The 20684-nt window shown below is 40.6% G+C and overlaps 1 protein-coding gene across 12 annotated transcripts in view; it reads right to left on the minus strand.

Annotated features, from left to right (window-relative positions):
- The window catches only part of TIMM8B (translocase of inner mitochondrial membrane 8 homolog B), a 1180384-nt gene that overhangs the window by 753003 nt on the left and 406697 nt on the right, over positions 1-20684 (minus strand). Inside the window, exon 1 of one of the 12 annotated variants that reach the window (XM_050757786.1) lies at positions 13965-13968. The exons of the other annotated variants lie outside the window; for them this stretch is intronic. The gene's annotated coding sequence lies outside the window, so the exon portion shown is untranslated. Of the gene's footprint in view, positions 1-13964; positions 13969-20684 lie in introns of those variants that run through there. 12 annotated transcript variants of the gene reach the window in all.

The raw sequence follows: 20684 nt of genomic DNA on the forward strand, positions 1-20684 counted from the left end.
CCAGTAAGAGAACATGTCACATTCCTCCATTACTTAGTTTTTCTATGTTTTTCCTCAGTAATGTTTTATAGTTTTCTTTGTATTTGTTTCACTTATTTCAAGTGATTTGATAGCTTTAATACCATTGTAATGGCATCTTTCTTGAATTTCATTTCCTAACTGCTCTCTCCTGTTAAATAGAAAGGCCAAGACCTTGCTAAAATTACTTATCAATTCCGGTAACTTATTTGCATATGCTTTTGGATATTATGCCTAGCAATCATGTCATTTGTAAATAGTGACAGTTTTCTTTCTTTTCAATCTGTATCCTTTTTATTTTTTCATGGCATTATTGCACCTGCTGGTATATGTAATACAATGCTGAGGAAAAAATGATAGCAGATATTCTGGTCTCATTACTAATCTCAGGAGGAAGCTTTCAATATTTCACCATTAAGTTGAATTTTGGAAGAGAGCCTTTATCAGAAAAGAAAGTTCCCTTCCATTCCTAGTTTCCTAAGAGCTTCTTGTTTTTATTTTTTTAATCATGAACAGTTGTGAAATTTGTCAAATGCTTTTTCAGCAAAAATTGAGATGATTATATAATATATCCACTTTATTATATGAATATAATAGCTATGTTGTTTGATTTTCTAATATTAAAACATTCTTGAATTTCCAGAATAAACCCTGCATGACCATGATTTATTATTCTTTATATAAATATATTTCTGAATTGAAATTTTTAATCTTTATTAGAGCTGCATCTATCTACATGAGAGATATTACTCTGTAATTTTCTTTTCTTGTAATATCCTTGTCAAATCTGACATCAAATTTATGCTGGACTCATAAAATGATTGAGATACGTCTCCTCTTTTTTTTTTTTTTTTGAAAGAACTTATTTAAGATTGGCAGAGTTTGTTTTTCTAAAATTTTTAAATAATTTACCAGTGAAGTCATTTGGGGCCAGAGTTTTGTTTGCAGAAAGTTTAAAATAATTAATTTTAGCAGTAAGTAACAGTTCAGATTTTCTATTTTTTAATGTCAGTTTTGGTAAATTGTGCTTTTTTCTAGGAATTTGTCCATTTCATCTAGATTTTTAAATTTTTTAGTTAAAGTCATTCATAACCTCATCTTATTGTCTTCGTAATATCTATAGAGTTTGTAGTGATTACTCCTTTTTCATTTCTGATATAGGTTATTTATTCTCCTACTTTCCTGATCCATCCAGCTAGAGCTTTATAAATTTTCTTAGATTTTTCAAAGACCCAAAGTTTGGCTTTATTTATTTTTTATTGTACATTTGTTTTCTATTTATTGATTTCTGCTTTTTATTTTTTTCCTTTAAACTTCCTTGAGATTAATTATTATTCCTTTTTTTGAGGTTTCTGAAAAGGATACTTAAGTAATTGACATTCAACCTTTCTTTTCTACTACATGTATTTAACATTATAAATTTATCTCTTCAGATTTCTAACCGTTAATGTCCTGGCTGCCTTGAGTGGTCTCTTATACTCCACATAGGCATCTTATAATTTTATCCAGGTTTATACTTCTTACTGGGAGTGTTAGCCTAATACATAATAATCTATCAGAACCAAAAGCATATTATGGATTTTTAAAAAACATAATCATAATGGGAAAGAACTGAAATGTTTTAGGTAGTAGATGTTCTAATACTGTTTTTAACTTAATAGACTTTACTCTACAAAATATGACCACTGGAGACTTTTAGCAAAATGATCACATCTGTATTTAAGTGAACATTTATTGAGTAACTACTATGTTAGGAGGCAGGGTAGCAGAGTAATTAGGTACAGACTAGGTATAGTGAAATTAAACTGCCTGGGGTTTAACACTAGCTCTGATACTTACTAGCTATGTAATGTTGGACAAATTATTTGAATTTTTTGAGCTTTCTAATTTGTAAAATAAGAATAATAATAATAGCTACCTCATAAGGTTATTGTGGGAGAGTGAACGAGATAATGTCTACCACATCTTGGACAATGCCTAGAATATAGTAACAATAGCTAGCACTTACTGATTTCTTAATTATTATTAATTGTATTCAAGAGAGAAAATGGGATTCGGAGAGGTAAAGTAACTTGGCCAAGGTCACACAGCTTATAAATGATAGTGCTAAGATTTGAATACAGGTCTAGATGTCTCTAAATCCAATGGCTTAGTGTGAATTAATGTAAGATGAGTTGGTGGAAGAGAAAACCTAGCAGGTTGGCTCCTGCAATACTCCAAGAATAAAGCCACAGGGACTTCAATCTGAGTAGTGACAGTGCAAAAAGGAAAGGAAGAAAAAGATCTGAGAGAAATGACAAAGGACGCACGGGACTTGATGACTAATTTTTGGGATGGGAGGATGGAAAAGGAGAGTGAGGAGTCAGAGCTGAATCATAGTGTTAAGCCTGAGTGACTAGAAGGTTGATGAAACAATAGACAGAAATAGGAGAACCGAGAGGGGGAGTGAGTTTTGGAGGGAGGTATTATGCTCAGTTTTAGCCATTTAGAGATGAAGTCGTCAGTTACAGATGAAAAATTGGAGCTCTTGATAGAGGGCAGGGCTGTAGAGGTCATCCCTGGAGAAGAGGCAGTTAAGGCTTTAACAGTAGATATGATCCCCAAGTGAGAGAATGAAGGGACAGGAATGAGCCCCAAGGATGGAACTTTGGGACTGAGCCAATGTTTATTTATAGATGTTCTAGAAGGGAATAAATAGACATGTAGATAAAGGAACTGGTGGATGTAATCTACTCAGATTTTCAATAAGCCTTTTGGAATGGTTCCATTTCAAACACTATAAGAAATCAGGGCATGATGAGTACAGGAGGAAAGTGTTTTTGTCAGGAGTAAGGAATGGGCTCAGAAACAGAAAATAAAGGATAAGGATAAACGGATGGCCACTTCTCCAGGGAGATAAGCATAAGGGATCAGTGATAGGTCTTTACCTATGATCTTGATAAGGGCATTTCCAATAAAATCTCCATGTTTGCAGTTGACATTAAATTATTTCCAGAAGTAAAGTACCAAGCCAAAGAGATTAGACTACAGGAAAACCTTAGAAATCTGTGTGGACAGGCAAAACCCAACAGTACTGCTGGGTTCTCAACTCCTTCAGTCTCCCTCTCCCCATAACCGAGGCCTGAACAGTCATCTCCGTCCTGCTTTTAGGGCCAATTCCATCTGTAATCTGAGGAGCTTTAAGGAGTTCTAGTTCAACCTCCTGGGCCTCAGTATCAAGTCAGCCCTCTTTGTGAGATCCAGTGGCCATCTTGGGCCCCAACTCTGGTATCTGGGTTAGCAATTGCTTATTAAGCACCCTGGTGTGTGTTGGGTGCCATATAAGTGCTAGTATAGTCTCAGTCCTCGAGGAGGTCACAATTGAGAGTCCTTGCCTTTATTAGCTTCTGGAACAAAATTCCTCATAGGGCAAGGAAACTACCTTGCTCTTTCTAGTTGTTGTAGAGACAGTTAGTGCTTATATATAATACATATATATAATACACACACACACACACACACACATATATACGGATGCTCCTTTACATCTGCCAGTCTCTCTCGATGAGTCGGGGCCCTGTGATTAGCTTTCATAAATACACTGTGAGCTGAAGGAAAGGTTTTCACTTCTGAGTCAAGACCGTTATGTGTGCGCTATCTCCTAATTCCTCTGCAAGCTTTGAAAAGGATCGTCCCACCCTCACTGGACTCCGTGATAGAGAAATAAACCTTCATTGTGTTTAAGCTACCGAGTTTGGGAGCTTCTGTCCATCCCACAGCCAAGCCCAGCCTTTCTATACCAACTAACACACTATTCTGCCCCAGGGGCTGCAGTCCTGTCCCAAAAGTTCAGCTTACTGATTGGGCCACTGCCACCTGCAGTTGTCTTCAAATATCACCTTTTCTGAGGGCTACCATCTTTCTCGCTTCTATTCAGGAAACCCTCTCAAGGTCTTCTGGGTTTATTGGCTATGCAGGCTTCCCTAAAATGGATACTGGGTCCCGCCAAGCAGCCTTGTCCAATTCAAATTTCTGCAATGATGGAAAAAACCTATATCTGCACTATCTAATATAGTAGCCACATGTGGTTATTGAGGATTTGACAAGTGGCTAATGGAAATGAAAAATTGAATGTTTAATTTAACTTAATTTTAGTTAGCTTAAATTTAAGTAGCCGCTGGCATTTACCATGGACCTACCTGTGGGTAGTACAGCAAAAGTATCCCCAGAGCAGTGCCCACCCCAGGGCTCCACTGTGCTTTCCCTTAACGTGCTCTGACACATTCTTGCTGATGGCTAATGCTTCCAAGTGCAACCAACTCACAAGAGTGGTTAAAAAAAAGTGACAGGTCTGTTTTAAGATAGGCAATGTTTAGGAATAAAAATTCTAGACATTTAAATAAATGGAAAGATTTGGAGCCAATTCCAGCAAAGCAACTTCGATTCATCAAAGATTATTTTTGAGCTCAGTGTCTGCTTGCTATAGTCTGAAGGATCAGCAAAATAGTGGGTACCTGAAACCATACAAAGAATTAGTGTTCCCTTAACCTTAGCTTCCCTTAAACTTAAAAATTGTATGATAATTCAGATTTTTTTTTTCTTTTTACGGGAGAAAACACAAGGAAGGGGAGAAGTTCTACTAAAAAGAAACCTGGAGGGAGGAGGAAAAAACTGCCACTTGAGGAAAACCTTAAATATTTCAAAATTCCTACAACCTAAATCCATATAGAAAAAAAAAAAAAAAAACCCACCCTAAATGAGGTTACCACAATGTTCCTTTACCAAATCCTGAAATAAGACACCGAAAGGAGCGAATAAAACTCTAGTGTGTGGTTTTCAGAGGTGGAAAGGAACCTTGGAGATTAGGGATCCTTTAATTGCTGTGGACATGGACCCACACAAGCTAGTTTTTAAAGGGGCTTCATATACAGACACAGTCCATTTCATTGACATACAAAGACAGGGCACAAGGCTTTGCAAGAAATCAAGGGAATAAAACTGGAATCTCAGGTGCTGAAATTTTTTTATCCCACAGGGCAGAATATTCTCTTTCCCATTTGCTCCCCTCTGTCCTGCTCTCTGCTTTCAGACTTACTTTTTCTCTGTATACTGCATGGTTTTCCCACAACATAGACTTATGTTTTCTGACCTTGGCTTTGACTTCCAACTCAATTCCATGCCTTTCATGTTCCCTTCATCATCTGAGTCAGTGTCTCAGTATCCAAGTCCCACATTTCTGGGAAGAGACTCTGATTGACTCAACTGGAGTGAAGTGTCCCTCTCTGTTCCCATCAGTTTCGGTCAGGGTGAGCAGCATCTCAAGGCACAGAGAGCTGCTCCAAAGAGTCACGGGTTGGCTGCTTCTCTAGGAAGAGTGTTCAGTGAGAAGGCAATGGTGATCACATCTACCTTCCCCTTACTTTACACAGGAAGAAACCAAAGCCAAGGGCGTTTCAGTGGTTTACCTAAGGTCTTAATTCCTGTGACTTTTCCCACAGACACTCTTTGATACTCGTGTAATAATAACAAGAGTTATCACCTATTGAGTATTTACCATGTGCCATCACTGCTTTTAGAGGTGCTTACAAATATTATCACATAGGATACTCATACACATTTTAGGAGTATATATTTTAGGACTTAGGTATCCTTATTCTCATATGCATTTTAGGAATTAGGTATCTTTATTCTCTCCCTTTTGCTAATAAGGAAATTGAAGTTCAGTGAAGTAAAGTAATTAGACCAAAGTCAAATATTTAGTGTGTAGGAGAGCCAGGTTTCAACTATAATATTTCTGAATCTTAACTACGATACGAGATTCCTTCCTACTACACATAATGGATAATAATTTATGGAATTTATCATCTCAGAAGATGATAGCAGAAAATATGAATGTATTTGGATAACTGTTGAATTACAGAACAGCTAATAGACTAGGACTACCAAGGGGTTCCACATAAGATGAAAGACCCTGTCCATCATCGATTTTCAACGTTCAGCAAAGCACATATAAGGATATAATGCATATTTATTAGTGGGGGGAAACAGAAGGAAAGATGGGTACCAGGGAGGATAGCTATGCCTTCTAATAATATGTCCCTTAAGGTGTCTGTTACTGGCAGATAGATTTCCAGGCTGGGCGAAACCTGTCTGGAAATGTTAAGTTTCCTTTTAGGGGGAACTCGATGTGCAGCTGGGGAAATGGAAAAATAAGCAACAACCATCAAACACTGTGGAAGTGCAGTACTGGAGACGTGCTCCAGGTATTCAGAAAGCCCTGAGGACGTTTACCACAGTGGGTTCATCCAGCCAATGGCATGGTGGGGTAAGACTTTACACTCCAGGTAGGAGGATCAGTGTGAGCAAAGGCGGAGACACAGGTAGTGGCAGAAGGTATATGGAAAGTGGAACAGAGGTGGCCTCAAGCAGTCCCATGTCACTGAGAATGACGTTTAGAGGAGGCCACGGTGGGAGGTGAGTGTCAAGGGGTTGGCAGGGGGAGATCATGCAGGGCCCTTTACAACATGCTAAACAGCTTGGATTTTATCCAAGTGATTAAAGCAGGAGAATAACAGGGTTAGATTCGTGTTTTAATAATAGATCTTCCTGCTCTGAGGAGGAATGATTTGATGAGGAAAGGCCTAGGGGCAGAGAGAACCTATTGGGAATTCAGGCAAGAAATGATGAGGGTCCAAACTGGGGCAGAAGTTCCAGGGAGGAATGGAAGGAAGAATTTTGAGAAATTCTTAATAGGTACATTGGCAGGACTAATAACTGATAACAAATAGAGGCAAGGGAAAGGAGGCGACAGGTTGCAGGAGCTTCTGACTTGGAGCCTGCATGAATGGGAGAGCCAGTCACTGAGAGAGGAAAGCAAGGAGGGGCACGTTTGGGAGAGAAAATGTGGAGTCCTTACTTGAAGTGTTGGGGAGCCTAGGAGGCTGGCAGGAGAAGATGTCTAGAAGGACGTTCAGGAGCGAGGCTTGACTCGAGGATGCTGATTTGGGACTTACCTGTAAGAGTTTGAGCAGGTGAGATCACCATTCAAGAGCATATAAAGTGAGGGCCCAGGACTGAACTTTAGAGAAGAGGTTGGGAAAAGGATCAAAAGAAGACAGATGCAGAACAACCAAGCAATAAAAGGCTAACAAGCAAAGAGGTGCGAAGAACAGAGTTTCACCAAGGCTAGAGAGACCAACCAGCCAAGTGCATTAGAAAGACCCAGTGAGGTAAGAACTAAGTTCATTCATTAAACTTGGCAATTAGAAAGTCATTGGTAATCATATTGACTCTAGTATCCAAGAATTAGTGAATCACGGGCAGGCTTCTCTGGATTAAGAAGATAGTGGAGGTCTTTAGAGCCAAAGGAAGGGAAGACTACCCTCACCCAGATTAACATTACGGCCTTGACATGCAGATGTCCAAGAGGAGCCAAGTAGAAAGTGGTTAGTTAGAAATGATAAATATAAATGTACCAGTGATTCTGCAGAGAGCACTTTCTCTAGAGCAGTGAAACAGAAATCAGATAACAAGTGGGAAAAGTTTGCTGGTGGTGAGGACATAGAGGCTTTGTGAGTTGACTGGTAATTTGAGACAGAAAAGCATGAGAAAGAATGAAAGACGAAGGGAAGGTAGGGTCAAGGCAAAGGTCTTTTGTTTGCCTCTTGAGTTTTTGCTTTGCTTTACCTTCCAGCAGGCATAACCTGAATATCTTGGCAGACATACAGGAAAGAAAAAGTGGAGACAGGAAATATTGTGGGGAGTGTGTCTGATGAAACCATCTCACAGGCAACAAGAGAAGGAATGGTGAGCACAGCTAAGGATGTTTAGCCATGAAAGTTAGAAGAACTGCTCTTTTTAGACAAGACAAAAGCATGAAAATAGAGATGGGAATGCATAAAAACAGAAGAGATGGGCCTAGACATGGTGGCCACAGCCTTCTTAGTAAAGGAGGTGAAGAACCTCTACTTTGGGGCAGGTATGTGAGTCTGGAGACTTGAGGTTGGCAATGACGTCAAGAGAGATGCGTGAAGGAGCCCTCGCAAGGTGAGTAAAAGCATCTGCTAAGCCAGAGGGCAGACTCACTTGAAATTAGACTGCAGTTAGTAGTAGCATCAAAGGCTACAGAAAAGTCAACTCAAACAAGCAAATAAGACTTAGCGATCAAGAGAGACTGATCAAAATTCCTACACAAGATTGCAGGTACAAACAAATGGAGAAAAAGTAAAAGGTCCATTTACAGATGACATGAAGAGCTTAACACTTTCACAGACATTTGACCCTCTTCCCTCCCTGCCCCTCCACCAAAAAGCTCTATGGTGGTGATTGCAGGTCATTTTAGGGAAGGGGTTGCGGTGATAAAGGGAGTCAAGGTTTCTGCCCTTCAGACAACACAGGTCAACTTTGGTAGTCATTCTCTGCTCCAAAGCTGAAAATGGCTGCATTGGCAGCTTTAGCCTGCCTGCCCTAAAACTGCCAATTCAATTCATTAAACATTATTGGGCACCTTCAAGGTGTCAGCACTAAGCTTGTTAGGGATGGTGGGGAGAACACAACAAATGAGATGCTCTCCTTTGCTTTACGGTTTGGAGCAAGGACTTATAATCCAGTGCTCAGCCTCCTCCCAGAGGGGTCCCCAGGGCCCATTTTTAGTTACATCTACAGCCAGCCAATAAACACTAAACCTTCCCCAGACAGCATCAGGGACAAGGGAGGGGCTTTTCTTCCTCTAGAACTGCCTCATAGGACCAGCCCACATAATAATAGTCCTTCATTTTACTGACTGCTTAAAATATCAGAAGACACATCTATGAAGTGGATGAATCTGCTAATAATAAAGAAATACCCATGTCAGGCAGAGAAGCTGCCAAAAATAAATCAGCGAGTACAACCCACAGAGCTAGTTATGGTGAAGACTCTGAACCTTATGGCCATCTCTCTCTGGAAGCCTCTATGTGCCTCGTGTACAGGCAAATAGGTTTCCAAGTGTTCTTACCACACAAACCATCTATGTCATTAGCTTTTCTTGTTACCCCAAAGTTTCCACGATTATCTCACACAAGAGTGAATCAGATACAAAAGCACATTCAAAAATATATGCATACTTGTCAGGATTGATATTTAATTACCATGATAGCTTATGTTCAAAATGCTTAGTGAAGAGTGAGTATTTCCGTGCTAACTCTGGAGGACTGGCTGCATCTTGGCCCCAGCTTTGTCTTCTCTAGCACATCCAAATAATGGCTACAAGCCATTCATTCCACCTTCTTGGTCTAAATCCTGCCCTTCCTCCAGAACCCACCTTTACCATGAAGTCTCCAATTATCTGAGTCTAGCTCACATCAACTCTGTCTGTCCACCTGGTGTAACATGTATACAGTTAGTATCTAATTGTGTGATGTTTTCTTTTTTTCATTTACCTGAATTTTAGAACTCTAAACCAACTCAACTTCTGAAAGGCAAAAATTATTTCTTTGTCCCCCCCATGGGTTACGACTTAATGCTTCTCTAGTGTCACTCATTTGCTTGAACATCAATTATTCTGGGTATTGGGAATACAATGGTGAACCAAAAAAATCCTGCCCTCATGGAGATTAATGTGAGGGAAAAGCAAGGAAATATACTATTCTTAATGAAATGCATTAAGTATCAAGATAAGGAAGTGCTGGGTGCTCTGGGAGCATTGATGACTGGCACCCAATCCAGTCTTAGTTTGTGTGGTCAACACAGGGTAGTGATGGTGGGACCTCATGTAGGATGTGGTATCTGGGCTGAGTCCTAGAAGGGGAATAGGAATCATCCAATATCTGTGGTAGTGGGCGAGGGCAGGGGAGTCCCATGGGAAGGAGAATTTTTAGTGTTCAAAAATCAAGTTGGTCCATTCTGGGAGACATATGTGATTTCGTGCAGGGGAAAAGTGAAAAGGAGAGTGATAGAAAAGGCTTTGAGGAGCTGACAGTCTGATCCAAGAGATGAGACAGACCAGAATACAAGAAATGTGATATGAGCAGACTGGACAGGCACCTAACCTAGTTTGAGGAATGGAGGGTTAGGGAAGGTTTCTCCAGGAGATAACATCTCAGCTGAAACATCAAGGATGGGTAGCGTTTAACCAGGAAAGAAGACAAGGAAGGGCATTCCAGGCAGAGGGGGCTGCACGGTCAAGATCCTGGACAGTCTGTGAGCTGCAAGGGATATAGCATTATCAGGATGTTTTTTTTCTTTTAGTCCCTGCTGATACATTTAAATCTTTCGCCTTTCTCTAGCTTTGTTAACTTCAGCTCCACAGCCAAACCACTTCAATATCTTTCTACTGGAGACAGGAAGAAAAACCAGGAGAATGGTAAACAAAGAAAAAGTCTCCCTGGGAGGTGTGTTGGACCCCGGGAGTTGGGAGGAATTCTAGTGAAGGGAGGTTATCCATTGGCTACTGAATTTTGCTCTCAGAGCAAAAGCCCCTGTATTAGTAAAAGCAAGAGTCTTTCTTGCTTGGTGATTCCTACCCTGGGTATTAGCAGCAATTAACCCCTTTAAACCCTCACCTTTATACTATGAGCTTCTTGAGGGAGGGGGCCATGATTTTTATTTTTTATGCTCAGTGCCTGACATATCACCTTGTATTATGTTATATAGGCAGCTAATAAGTGTTGAATGACTGATTAACTGAGCTCCTGGTTCCTATAAGATTCTGTCTCTTGGTGAGTATTAGCCAGGATGCCTCTTATCCAAACAACAATAACAACAACAACAAAAACCCCTAAGAGATCTATTCACCAAGTAATGCTTGCTTCTTTCAGTCTAACCAGGCCTCTTGGTAAGTCAATGGTGGCTACCAAATGATCCATCTTCTTTCTACGATTATATGGGACAGGTAGAACACAGACAATGATGATTTATATGGCCTCATATTTTTTACTTTCACCAGTATCTATTGATATTCCTTTTTTTCCCTTCTGGTAACTTGGAAGCGATATACTTTTAATTTTTAGTGATTACCTAACTTTTTTTTAACAGGCATGTTTAGTTATACATTTTAAAACATATCTAAGTTATTTAATATTTCTACTCTCTTTCTAAACATGTCTAGGACAGTAAAATGTTTAACAACTTACTAAACACACCCCTTCTTGCATCTTGTTATTGTCATCTAGAGCAGGGCTGGGCAAAACAAAATCCTCCAGCCAAATCTGGCTGACAATCTGTTTTTATAAATAAAGTTGTATTGAAACACAGTCACATCCACTCATTTATGTATTGTCAATGGTTGTTTTCACTCTACAATGGCAGAGTTAAGCAGTTGTGACAGAAACTATATGACCAAAAGCCTAACATATTTACTGTTTGGCCCTCTACAGAAAAAGGTCACAGACTTTGTCTATAGATTTGATTTTACCCTTTTTCAGTACAAAACAGAGTGTTTCATTTTAAAATAGTTAATGGTTAATTAGATTAATTGCCATATTATTTTTTACTGCGCTTACTATCTTTTCTAGTTTTCTAGATCTTCTCTCTAGATTCTTCTCCTTTTATCTTTAATAATTTCTGTATTATTACAGAAATAATGGTTGGTACATTCTTTTAGCTTTTGCTTAAAGAATGATAGTTTAGCTGGTTATAAAATTTTAAGTTGATGGTCAATTTGCCTTAGCACTTTGAAGATATTATTCCATTGTTTTTCTTTCTCTATAATTAGTAACAAGACAACTGTTGTTAGTTTAATTTTGTTCCTTGTTGAATAGAATCCTATTTTCCTATTTTCCAATAGCCTTATTATTTTTCTTCATCTTTCATGTTCTGTATTTAACTATAATTTAACTTAAATTGATAAGAGTGTGTTTATCTTTATTCTGTTGTGGTTAAAATTTAACTTTGTCTAAGTGTGTGTTTATCTTTATTCTGCTCAGTACTCAAAATGCATTTTCAATTGGAGGATTCATGTCTTTCTTTAATTCTGGGGGGAACAAATCTCAACAAATTTGTTCTAGAGGGGAACAAATTCCTTCTCTAGCATTATCTCCATTCTTCATTTATAAGATTCTTAAGTTCTTTTTTGTAGCCTGCCCTTCTTTTTCCACTTCTGCCTATTTTATTTCATAACATTTGTTCATTCTTTTATCTGTGAAGATCCTAAGCATATTTCTTTTTAAAGCTTTGTTAGATCCATGTAATTAGTTTAATTTGCAGTTAATTCATGTTCCGATTGTTTATTTTGATTGGTTATTTTTCTTCTTATTAGAATCATTCACATATTTTAAAGTTTTATTTTCCAGGGATCATTTTTCAGCGGGAAGTTTCTGTTTTGTTTTGTGTTTTACTTTTCTCCTTTGCTATCTAGTAGTTTACTGTTTTCCCCAACTTTCTCTCCTGGGACCCAAGTACAGAACCAGGGTTGAATAATAATATTGCTGGCTCTGTAGCTCTGTAGTGATACTGAGGATATTGCAGATCCAGACATGAAGTCAGTGGGTGGCATGATGCTGTACCTGCTTACAAGGCTATGTCCATTTTCTTCCAGCTCCTTAGTCCACCGTTTCCTATTAAATGTGCTCCTAGAGCAGTAGCATCAGTTCCCTGGAAACTGGTTGGAAATGCAAATATTTTTTCTGGACCCACTGAATCATACACTCTGGAGAGAGAGTCCGGCAATTTGTATCTTAACAGAATCACCTCCTGGTGATTCTGATGCATGCTCAGGTTTGATAGGCACTGCAACCATCCCACAAGCAACTAACCAATGATTGCTTTTTTAGCCTCTTTGCATCAAGGGGAACATTCATCCAAGTCAGCCCCGTAATTCAAATAGTGAAACTCATCTGGTCCCCCACCTCCATAGTGTCAGTTTCCAGCCCCAGAATCAGCAACCTCCTTGTGTTTTCTTCTGGTTCTGGTCCACAGAAATGTTTATCTTATTTTTAAGCCAATTGACTTCTTGTTGGCTTCTTCTTTTCGCATATTTGTAATTTCTATAGTTAAGGTAAAAGGCGTACGCTCAAACTTGAAGTAACAGAGACATCCTTAAAGAGTTCACAAGCATAATCCACACTCACCTCTTGGGTTCTTTAGCCACAATATTACTATATCTGTTATATGCCATCTGATTGAATAACCAAAATATTAACCACCTTCGTATACCACATACATTTCAACTATGCTTTGTGACCTAGGGTATGCAGCTTGACCCTTACGAACCCCAGGTAATTCATTTGTATAAGGACAACAATGATAACTACATGAAAGCTTTCATGTGAGCATTAAATCCAGTAATACATGTGAAATAACCCAGCATAGTGTCTGGCTCATATATTGGTTCTCAAGGGTTGTTAATCTCCTCCCTTTCTGAATCTAGAACTTGCGTTAAGTTAAATTTAACATTGTTAAGATTTAGACAACCCAGTTTCCAGCTCACTTACCAATTTGCTTCTTATCCAAACTCCTTTCATCACAATTGCAGTTCACCAGAACGTAATGATATTCTAAAATAGAAATGTTAAGAGGCTCCTCCCAAGCTATAAATAGTGGGGCCCCATCCCCGTCCCTCCAGTGGCTGATGGATTGGGGTGGTTAGCAATACCACTCTACACAGCCTCATAAGTGACGAATGCTAACAGCCGGGGTCTCGAAATAGAAATTGGCTCCATGTGAATCCCCGAGATTAGGCAAAGAATAGCAATAACAATAATAACAGGAATAATATGGATAATAATAATAAAGTTAATGTGTGCCAGGCACTCTTAAAAGCACTTTTGTTATTTCATTTTTCATAAGAGCCTGTACAGTAGATACTATTATTATCCCCATTTTATAGATAAGGACATCTGTTAGAGAAAAGTTAAGTCACCAGTAAAGGGTCACCCAGCTAATGAGTTACAGAGCTGAATTTGAACCAGGCCGTGTGACAAGGCAGTTAACCCACAGGGAATCCAAAGAATGAGGAATAATATCCCCCTTGGTCACTGATCTAGGTCTAACCCCCTTCATTTTGCAGCTCTGATTATTCACAACCATCAGATCACATTTTCATTCAGTATCAGAAATTAGATGTTACTCAGGCTCTGTTTCCATCAAAAAATTGCAGCATTTCTCCAGGAAACAGGGAAGAACAGTTCCCTCAGGCAAAATCAGTGACTCCTCAGGACTCTTCCCTGATGGAAATGTGTGGCTGTCTTGATGAACGTCTCTCGAAGCCACTGGCTGCCTGTCCGTGCATATTTTAGACCTCTTTGTTCCTTTCTGTCTGCTGTGGGTCTGTCTCTACCTAGCCTTCTTTTGGACTGACTCTGTCTGTTTCTGGCAGTCTCCTCTTTTTTCTTTAGCAAAATTGCTTTCATAATGCAGCAACAACTTCCCACCCGCGGCGGAACCACGTATTTTGAAAGGAACATGAGTTTACAGATAAAGAATGCTTTACTTTCACCAAGTTTTGATTTCTTCCCCCTCAGGCACTTTTGTCACAGATGAACTTTTTGTCCACATTGCTGACAAGGGTCATTGAGCCTGGCTTATGGGGTCAGGATTGGGATGGCAGGAGCTGCACTGGGTGTTGGGGTCACTAGCAACTCTGGGTTCCACACCAGACATTAGTGTTTCCAGCTGGGATAATTTCATCTTGCATTGACTCAAAAATTGCTGTGATTTTGGTCTATAAACAGCTCGGAGAATGGGTTAGGGAAGAAAAAGCAGAGGCCTTTGATTCCAGTGTTTAGAGAAGTTTCAGGCTTCCACACCTGGGAGGAGGCAGAAAAATGAAAGGAAGATCACTCTGCACTTGGGCATAAATGAAGCCAGCTGATACCCACTCACTAGCTGTAACATCATCCCCTCCTTTTCCAAAGCGCTAATTCATTAAAACTAATGAGGCCCCGATGCTGCCTAAGCTGAATGCTGATCAGACTCCCGGCATGCACCTGCCATCGTGCTGGCTCTTAGTCCTCCCATGCCCAGAGTGGGGAGTGACAGAGGCTCTGGGGCCTCTAGGGCAACTCAGAGAACTAGCGTGGACTCGACAGAGCTGGCACTTGATTTGCATACAATGACATGCCGCCTGGTTCATGTTGAAATGCACAGACGGACTTACCCTCGTTCTGCAATGGACCTACTTCCGGCCGGGCCCAGTTGTCCTGTCTGTTGAGCAGTCATCTGAGAACAGCTTTCCTACACTGTGGCACAGGTGCATTTCCAAAAGTCACCCGCACTTGCTGCCTCATCACAGGTGGAAGGGAGGAGTGCTACTAGGGAGGAGTGGACTAGGGAGGTGGCAATTCATGTTTCATCATCCTCAGAAGAGTGGAATTCCCATTGTGACCCTGTTAGAAAAGAGGGCATGAAGACGGGCGCAAGGTGAGAAAAAGGGAGAGGTGAGATATACCAGATCCTCCTTTGTGTGGCAGCTTATCTCCTTCACCCCATAAGTGTTTACTGAGCACCTACAATGGACTAAGAAATGCTCTAGGCGCTACAGAAATGTGTCAAGGGAGACAGCAGTGTCCCTTGTTCTCTCAGAGCTTACTCTCCTGGGTGAGACAGACAATTTAAGCAGTAAAATAAAATGAAATTAAATAAGTTAGGGACATATACTGAGAGTGATGGGAGTGGGCAGTGCATGGAGAACAGCATCAGTCTGAGTGGTCGGGGAAGGCTTATCTGAGCTGACATTAGAGCCATGACTGGCAGAATGAGAAGTTTAGGTTTGCAGGAAGTGAATACGTAGAGTGGGGGCAAGCCCTCAGGACTGAATACGCCTCTCCTTTTGAGCAAGGGGGAGGGTGGGCAGTAGGCAGGGGTCAGAACAGGTAGGTTTACTAGGCCATGGTAAGGAGCTTTTTATTCTTCATTTGCCACATCTGCAAGGATGAAATCTTACAGCACATGGGATATGCATTCTAAATTCTCCTAGGACATCCTCCAGGGTCTCGCCTAATATGTTCTACTGTGGATAAAGTCAGGCCTTCCTGGTCTGTCCGCTTTTACTAGCCTCAGAGTCAGCACAGCTTCGATCCAGACGTAGACCCTAAAATGCCAGGAGAGTATAGTCCCCTCAAATCCTGGGGACCATTAATAGCAACATCTGCCACCACCGGCCTCCAGTGTGGAAGAAGGGAAGTCTCTGCTTGGCAGCCAGTTCCCCTGACGAACTTCCCTATTTTGAGGCAAGGATCTCCAGCTCCTTTCACCAGAATTTTGAAACAGATCTTGCAGAGGACCAGGGTTTCACTCAGCAAAGGTTAAAAGGGGACCTAGGAGTCTCCAAAGATGCCAGGCATGTCCCTGAATTTGCCTCCTGTCAGGTCAGCAGACAACAAACAAGAAAATCATGGGGTTCGATCCCTTTGGCTTTGGTCACAGCCCGTCCCCTCGTCCCTCTTCCTTCCATTTCTCCTAAGAGTCTGGCTTCCTCTGAATCTGCCCCACCTCCTTCAGTCAGCTCCTAAAGGTTTTTGATTCTGTGTCCATAACAATGTTGGTGTCTATCCTATTTTTTTCAATTCAGTTACAACTATCCAAGTTCAGGCTCTAGTTGATTGTCTCCTGACTAGTTTTCTTCACACTTACAATTGTTCTCTGCCTCCAGCCATAAACGCTTCATACCTGTGCTCCTTGGTGGATCTTCCTCAAACACAGATCTAATCATGTTACCTGCCCACTTAGGAAACCACGGAAGATTCCTCAATGTCCATGTTAAAGGATAAAAATCAAGATTCCTTGGCATGGGCTTTTTTTAACTTAATTTTATTTTTTTAGGGATGGGGTCTCATTCTGTCACCCAGGCTGGAGTGCAACTGCATGATCACAGCTCACTGCAGCCTCCAACTCCTGAGCTCACACATTCCTCCTCCCTCAGCCTCCTCAGTAGCTGAGACTACAGGTGCAACCCACCACACCTGGCTAATTTTTAGGTTTTTTTTTTTTTTTTTTGTATAGTCAGGGACTCACTATGTTGCCCAGGCTGGTCTTAAATCCTTGGGCTCATGCAATCCTCCCATCTCAGTCTCCCACAGTGCTGGGATTATAGGCGTGAGCCACCACACCCAGCCCTGGTTTTTAAATCTGATCCCCCTCTCGTTTCTACCCTCACACCCAATCCTTGCTATAGCCATATGCCTACTCATTCCTTAAGTTCTAGCTAGAGTACGAGGTCCTCCATGTTTTGAGTGCTCTGGAAGTGGAATTGGTCTCAGCGATGTGCACATCCCTAGTGCATAATGTGGTGACTGGGAGCCGCAGCTGTGGATTAGACCCAGCTCGCCCATGAACTTGTTGTGTGACCATGAGCAAATAATTAAGCCTCTATGACTCAGTGTTTCCTTTTCTGTAAAATGGGACCATAATTTCATCCTCATAGAATGGTAGTTAAGCATTAAATAAAATAATCCATATAAAGAAGAACACCTTGCACATGATATGTGTTCAATAAAAATCTGTGAGTCAACAAATATTTATTCGGCGCCTACAATTTTCTGGCACAGAGTTGTATAAGACAGGCAGCATCCCTCATGGAACTTACAATAAACATGTGAACAAATAAATCAATTAGATAAGTTTAGGTACTGACGAGAAAGGATAAAATAAGGATCTATGGTAGGTAGTGCCTTTAGCCATGGGATTTGAGAAAGGCTACGCTGTGGAATAACATTTTAGTTACTTTTATTACCTCTATCATAGTGCTTAATATAGTCAGCCTATGTTGATTCTGTTTAATTGGCCACAAATCGATTTCCCAAAAGACAATGCATTGATGTGGACAAATTGATGGCCTCCCCTCATATTAGAGGTTGTGGCAGAGAGATCCAGTTACTCACCTCATATCTGTTCTTCTGCCTTCAACTATATTAACAGAGCCCAGGTTTTATTTGGGGTGTTAGAGGGGCACTTTTCCCAGCTTGCCTTGTAGATAGGAAAGTCCGTGTAATACTACTTTTGCCAATGATATGTAAGAGGAAGTTCTAGTGTAAGACCTCCAGGAGAGCTCCCTAAAAGAGAAGGGGTGGATACAGCCGCCACGTGCTTTTGCCCTTTGCTTTTGCCTGTTTCCAGCCTAGGAGACAGATGTAATGCTGGAGGTACGACAGCCATCTTGGGTCCACAAGGCAACAACATTATCCTATTCTGAACGAAAACACAGAAGGATTCTGGGTTCCTGAAGACATCTTGGAGTCACTCTACTAGCCCTGGACTCACTCCTTATTTCAGAATAAAAATTAAACCCCTAATTTGTCATTGAAAGCAATTCCAAATACAGAGGTATTTTTGCATCAATCGATTCTTCCCACTTACCTAGGCCTGCCCAAGGAGCAGGTCATACTACACTTTGGTTATTTTTATAGGCCTCACTTTGCTTTGCATGATTCTTTCCCCATAACATCTGTTTAAGAAATGCTTGCTTATTTATTTTTGCTGTTGTTGTTGTTGTTGTCATTGAGACAGAGTCTCATTATGTCAGGCTGGAATGCAATGGCATGATCTCAGCTCACTGCAACTTCTGCCTCCCAGGTCCAACTGATTCTCCTGCCTCAGTCTCCTGAACAGCTGGGACTACAGGTGCCCACCACTGCACCTGGCTAGTTTTTGTATTTTTAGTAGAGACGGGGTTTTGCCATGTTGGCCAGGCTGATCTCGAACTCCTGGCCTCAAGTGATCCCCTTGCCTCAGCTTCCCAAAGTGTTGGGATTACAGGCGTGAGCCACTATGCCTGACCTGTTTGTTGAATTTTAATGACAAGTACTTATGCTTGGATTTTTCATAAAATCCTCAAAAAGTCTGGACCTTTTTCATCATCTTTCACTCACAGGATTGTGGCCTGATGTTCTCACGTCAGGGATAAGGGGTTACTAATATCCTTTCTGGCTGAAAACCCCAGTTCCATGTAGATGCCCTTCTTTCCACGGTCACCGGAACCCCAAGTTTATCGTTTATGCTCCTGTAGCATGATCAGAATATTTGGACCGCTTTCCTCCTGGGGCCCTAGATGAAAGTCAGGCCTGTGCCAGCTTCCCTCCGTAATCTCGCCCTCTGTATTCCTCATGCAGTATTATATACACATATACATTCAGTAATACACATGAGCTCCCTAGAGGTACAGAGGTTCACCTGCTGCCCCGGCAGGATGACCTGGATTCCACTCCTGGCTCTGGATCTTACGTATTTTGTGACCTTGAGAAAGTTTACTTTCCCTCTCTGTGCCTGAATATTCCCATCTCTCACCAAAGATAATGATTCCTTCTTATGCCACACCAGCTTGATGTGTGGGTTAAATAAACTTATTTTATTTTTAAAAGCCTCGGGTGTAAAATACTCAATAGTAAAACCAAACAAAACACTCAATAGTTGTGATACTCAGTGAAAGGATGCTAAGTGTTCCCACCACAAAAATAATAGCTATGTGACATAATGCATTTGTAAATTAGCTAGACTGAACCATGCCACAATGCTGCTTTACATCAAAACATGGTATATGTGATAATTCCATGCAACCTTATATCTGTGAATTTAAAAATAAATAAATAATTGTAGCTTTGATTAATACAAGAAAAAAATGATGCTCAACAGTTCATGTCATTTCCGTTCCTCTTAATTCTGATTTTCTTTCCCCAAAAGTCTTAGCTTCTTTTCTTTAGCATCCTTGCTGCGGAAACTGGCTGGCACATTTTGTTTCTCTATTATTGTCTTCATCATCATCTTACCTATCTAAGGCTTGGTTCTTATAGTGCCAATTTTATATTTGGTTGCAAATAACAGAAGTCCCAATTATTGTGCAGCATTTAAAAAAATAGGTGTTTGTAAGAGTCACTTATTGAGGAGCCTAGAGGTGGGCAGTCCTGGGCTTACACGGCCTCTCAACAGTGCCCCAGGAACCCAGGGCATCTCTTTCTGCTCTGCCACCATACGTGCAGATGGACTGCTGTGTGATGGAGGTTTTGCACCTACAAGGTACATGTCCAAACTACAGGAAGCCAGAAGTGGGAACAACAAATGGGAAAAGGACTTTGTGCTAATGAAGATTTCTCTTTTTATTCAAAAGGGTGAGCTCTTTCTAGACTTTCCTCCCACCAGTATCTCATTGACCAGAACTGTGCCATGAACCTCTTGCTTGAAGAGAATGAGGAGAAATGAATATTTGTAACTGGACACATTGTCTTCCTGAATGCAAAAACGTATTCTGTCCGTAAAGAAGAGGCAGAAATTAGGTAGGCAGTTAGCAGTGTCCATCACGATTCTTTACGCAGTTTTTTTATTTTTACTCAGTTTCAAAGCAACTCTACTCAGGTTTGAACAAGTCAAGTGATTTAATTCAGAAACACATGATCTTGGCAGAACTTTTAAAAAATAAAGTTTATTTTTTAGAACAGTTTTAGAATCCCTGAAAGATTGTGAAGATAGCACAGAGTTTCCTCGATACTTGGTACCCCATTTCCCCTACTGCTGACACTTTACATGAGTAGGGTATGTTTATTACAATGAATGAACTAACATTGACACATTGTTATTAATTAAAATTTATAGTTCATTCAGATTTCTTCATGTTCTTTTTCTGTTTCAGGATCCCAGCCAAGATACCACATTGCATTTAGTTGTAATGTCTCTTTAGGTTCCTGTTGGCTGTGCGAGTTTCTCAGACTTCCCTTGCTTTTGAAGATCTTGGCAATTTTGAGGAATATTGATTAGATACCTTGTAGACTGTGCCTCAGTTGGGG

Source organism: Macaca thibetana, chromosome 14 (genome assembly GCF_024542745.1).
Source record: "Macaca thibetana thibetana isolate TM-01 chromosome 14, ASM2454274v1, whole genome shotgun sequence".
In the NCBI taxonomy this organism is placed as follows: Eukaryota; Metazoa; Chordata; class Mammalia; order Primates; family Cercopithecidae; genus Macaca; species Macaca thibetana.